A 4,696-nucleotide genomic window follows, 5' to 3' on the forward strand; every position below is an offset into this window, starting at 1 on the left:
GGTGCTTTAACCGAAATATAGCCGTAACCACAGCAGTACGAAGTATAAGGGATCGTTTCGCAGATTAAAGACGTCTCGGTTGTGACGATAAAAGTGCCGATGACTCTACTTTATCAGAAAAATAATTAGAGATTAAATTTATTTGAATAATATATTTAAACTTTTCTTTATTGAGAGATATAGAATATATGATTTTGTTAATGTTACGAATTGAATTTGCCGTAATTTTATTACCAAAAATTAAGCGTATTACAAACTAAAATTACAAGTAATTTATTACAAATAATTACAGTAAAATATTAGGATTGACATAACAAATTACAAATGCTTTTTCCATAGATTCTTTAATGGAGTATTTCTGTCGGTTTTGGGTAAACATATCAGACGTACAGGGATATTTTTAATTTTTTACTATTATTTAGTTATTGAAATTAATCCAAAGCATCGAAATAATCTCGGTTTACGATAGTAGTAACTTGAGGCTCAGTATCTCGAATGCATGGAGCCGGATCGGAAACCGGCGTGGATAGCAGGATCAGCGACAAAATTGAGACGTTTAGGCAGCCCATTAAAGGGATGCCTCCATCCAGCGCCGTCCCATAAATCACCGTCCTGTTTTTCAGTCGTCGGCCGAGTGAAAAGCGAGGCGCACTAACCCCGAAAGGTGTGCGTCCGCGCCGTTGGAAGGTTCCAACGAAAGCGATAAAGACGGAGAGCGCGAGCGAGAGCATATATAGAGGAACGGAACGGTGAGAAAAAGGGTGTGAGGGAAGCGGGGTGCACAGCGGGCTTAAAGTCGCGTGCCGACGAACCTCCGAATAGCGACGAACCCTCCGTGGTCGCCCCCCTGCGGCACACACACTCTCTCCCCTTCCCTTATCTGTGGAAGGCCAATCCATAAATATCCTAATGGGCCTAAACTGTCGAGCATTTACCCTCTACTGCGGGGGTCGGTCGCGTTACGCCGAATAAACCAACTACAGGATCTCCACCTTTTTTTCGCGGCCTTTTCTCTTTTAATGCTTTGCCTGTCTCTTGTCGTTTCTCCTTGATCCTTACATACTCTTTCTTTTTCCTTTTATTTTCCTTCCACGTCTCTCTTTTACTCACGCACGCTCTCGGCGCCTTTTTCGTGAATGGATGTGTGCCGCTTGGCGAAAAAGGGCGGAAAACGATGTATTTAGAATGCGCAGCTTGAAATCGCTTTCCATTCATCCGGCGTTTTGGAAACAGATTGCAAATGCGACAGTACCTCCGTTAAAGCTCATGGATTACCAGATGAAAAGGGTGGTCAGGTGAGAGAATGAATACATGCTTTTTCGTCGGAAAATCTCAAACGCTATTCAATAGTAGATTAAAAAATTTTAGTTCGTAGAAAAGTTTTATTATGTGGCTTCAGTAATCCGTACAAAGCCAAGTACCAGTCAATTGCTACAGTCTCTTTTATAGATTATTATTAGTGATTAACATAAAAATAATAAAAGAACCACTTGAACGGACATGCTTCTTGAATATTATAAAGACATGTTTTTTGACATTCTTTTTTTCTTTAGCATTGATATATTTGAAATGTTTTGATGATAAAATAAAAGTATATAATATATATATTCTTTATAGCGTTTATAGCGTCTTTCGCTGCTACTTGATGCCCAGTTTTCATCTTCTTCGATCTTTTCAGTCATTCTCATTTAAATTTTTGGTACTCATTATTTTCCTGATTCTTTTTTTCCAGTTTTTCTTTGGTCTTCCTCTTTTCCTACTGCTTTTTGTGCGATAGTCTCTCATCATTAATTCTTTCTATATACATGTCCATATCACACCAGTTGTTTCCATTCCATATCCACGATAGATCCTTCCATGTCCATTATTCTTTTTATTTCTTCATTTCGCATTCTATCTAATCTTGATATTTTTGCCGATTTTCTTAGTACATCCATTTACATAGCTTCTAGTTTTCGTTTTGTGCTTTCAGTTAATTTTCATTTTTCACTTTCGTATAGTAGTTCACTTTTTATCATTGTTTTATATATGTAAAGTCTCTTTTTCTTTCCAATTTCTTTACTCCTTTATCCTTGTTCTGATCTCTTTATTATTCGTTCCTTGTTTGTCAAATATAATTCGCAGGTATTTATATTCCTCCCATATTGCTATTTCTTCATTTCCATCCATTTATATGTTAGTGATTCCATTCCCTATGCAAAGATATTTTGTTTTTTTGATGTTCATTGTAAGTCCCCATCTTATATTCTTTTTTTCAATTTTCTCGCCATGTATTCCAAATCATCTCGGTTTCCTGTACATATCATTGATCATCAGCAAACTGGAGGGTATACGGAAAGTGTCGTCATCCAATTCTATTTCCATCCCCTTACATTTATGTTCCCTCTGGTAGAGCGTTTTTCCTATGTATATTTTAAATAAAGTAAGAGAGCGAGAGAGAGAGAGAGAGAGAGAAAACAGAAAACAGCTTGTCGTAATCACTTACTAATTATAAAAGTTCGTCGCTTCCGTTCTTCACTGTTGTTTTAGAGCTCTTTATAAAGATTTTGTAAAGCTCTGAGGACATATTGGTTGAAGTTCGTCATTCTGCAAATACTCTCATAGCATCTTTATCGAAACATTATTATTAACTTTTTGTAAGTCAACGAACAGGAGATGAATTTCTTTGCTGTATGTAATAAATCACCTTTTATTATTAGATATAAAAACTTATTTCAAGTAATAATATACATAAAAGATCCTATCAAGGAACGGGGAATCGCTAAACATACCCTTGCAGTTGTTTCACTACGCCGTTCACGCCATAGTCTTCAAGCTGTAGGTACCCACACGTTATCGGAATTTCTTGAAGTCTCTGGTTAGAAACTATATATACTTACATTAGGGTGGCCTCAAGCTTGAAATTTTGAGCGTACCTGAAATACCTAAAATATTAAAGCGAAATACTATCGCTGAAAGTTTCGGCGGTGTCGATATATAATACCGGAGAACAAGACCAATTTTCGTATACGTCTAAATTTAATTGATGATTTATTTAATCATCCCCATCTTGGTTGAAAAATCACTTTTATTCTACTTTTTTTATCTTTACTAAATAGACAGTTACGCATAAAGTTATGAAGAAGTTAATAAAATAATAAGATGAAAACAATTTCGTACTCTTGTGTGATACTCTATGAAGTATATTGCACTGCTACCAGATTTAATTCCGCCATAGTAGTTGAGAGCTAAATAATGTTTTGCGGAATTACATTTAACTCTAGCGGTTTAATTTGCTCCTTCTGTTTGCATTCTACTTCCCATTCCATCCCGTCACACTCGTTGGTAATTGAGAAATTTAATCCTCAAATGCAGTTACAGCGACAGCCGATCATTCCGCTTCGTTTGTTGAAATTCTCATACATATTTAGCGAACAATTATCATATTTTTTCCCGCGCTCTTTCTTTTACAAATTTATTCTTCGAATATTTATAATCTTTGAGATAAATCTAAGGAAACTGTAAAAAATAGAAATCAGAATAAACGATCGTGCGGTTTTATTATCAACGATCGTGTCGATGTCGCGGCGTGAATTCCACAATTTATCGATTCCGGCGAGGGGTCGGCAGTCTCATAATGTGTCTTAAAAAGAGGATCCTCTGTCGCCAGGTTCACGGGTATCCAAAGAATTTCATCAATTAAACGGCTCGCTCACGCTACACACATATGGTGGCGCGATCAAATAAAAGATATAACGCGCGTGCAACGCAATGCAACGTACCGTTGTGTGGTCATCGTCGTACTAAAGTGCACGACCGTTTGCCAGTCGTGTACGAACGAGGATCGCGCATTCTGCGGACGCGCTCCTTTCTCTCCCTTTAATAAGAGCCGGCCTGTACACCCGTCGCCGGGCCGCGACACGTTTCGACTTCCGGAGGTTTCCCCCGCTCTCTTCCTCACTCTCTCTCTCTCTCCTCTCGACCTAACAGAGATGCATTGTGTGCAGTGAAGCACCTGGCACGCGCCAGCTCCTGTCTTTATGTACCCGCCCTATACTCCCTCTCCTTTCATGATCTTCTCTCCTTCTCTTCTTCTCGTCGCACTCTTGGCTCACACTTATGTGCTCTCTCTCTCTCTTTTCCTCTATCATCCTTTTCTTCCTCTCTTTCCACCCACATATGCGCCAGACGAGTCGTTATCTCCTGGATATCCTCCGGACATTTGCTCCCCTCCGTTTCGAGTTCCTAACAAGATTTCCATCTCAGATATCTCTCTCACTGTGCTCGTTCCGCTGCACGCGGACTATTAGCAGTAAACGTTGTTCGGTAATTTGACATGGCTTTCATGGAGAGCACGGACTTTTCTTCTTTCTTCCTCCTCTGCCCCTTCATCGGTGTGGCGAGGCGAGGCGAGGCGGCGGAGATAAGTATGGCACGCGAGATAATAAAAGGTAATTGTATCTCGGTACGTGCCGCCAGAAACGCGTCCAAAACGCTCATTCGTAATTAATATCTTCCGACACGCGGGATGTGCCCACCTATTTTCATTTCTACCATTACCTACCCAGTCATTTTAGAGCGCTGTGAAATAATTATAAACTATTATATATATTAAGATAACACACACACGTCTTATATATATGTATATATAAATATTAAAAGATGTTTTTTAGAAATATCACCCCCGCGAATAGCCAACGCATACAAGTTTCAATAT

General features: G+C 38.9%; 1 long non-coding RNA gene across 3 annotated transcripts; it reads right to left on the reverse strand.

The window, feature by feature from the left end:
• Positions 1 to 1,368: 1,368 nt before the first annotated feature.
• LOC115235496 lies at positions 1,369 to 3,940 on the reverse strand. 3 transcript variants are annotated; one of them, XR_003884039.1, is made up of 4 exons: positions 3,160 to 3,940; positions 2,772 to 2,915; positions 2,486 to 2,668; positions 1,369 to 2,402 (listed from the first exon to the last, which is right to left on the reverse strand). It is a non-coding gene; the product is annotated as an uncharacterized LOC115235496 (long non-coding RNA). The 3 variants fall into 3 exon arrangements; XR_003884040.1 differs by having other exon boundaries at positions 2,772 to 2,924; XR_003884038.1 differs by having other exon boundaries at positions 2,772 to 3,936.
• Between the last annotated feature and the right edge of the window lie 756 nt (positions 3,941 to 4,696).

This window comes from Formica exsecta, unplaced genomic scaffold, assembly GCF_003651465.1.
Source record: "Formica exsecta isolate Colony F162 unplaced genomic scaffold, ASM365146v1 scaffold223, whole genome shotgun sequence".
Classification (NCBI taxonomy): Eukaryota; Metazoa; Arthropoda; class Insecta; order Hymenoptera; family Formicidae; genus Formica; species Formica exsecta.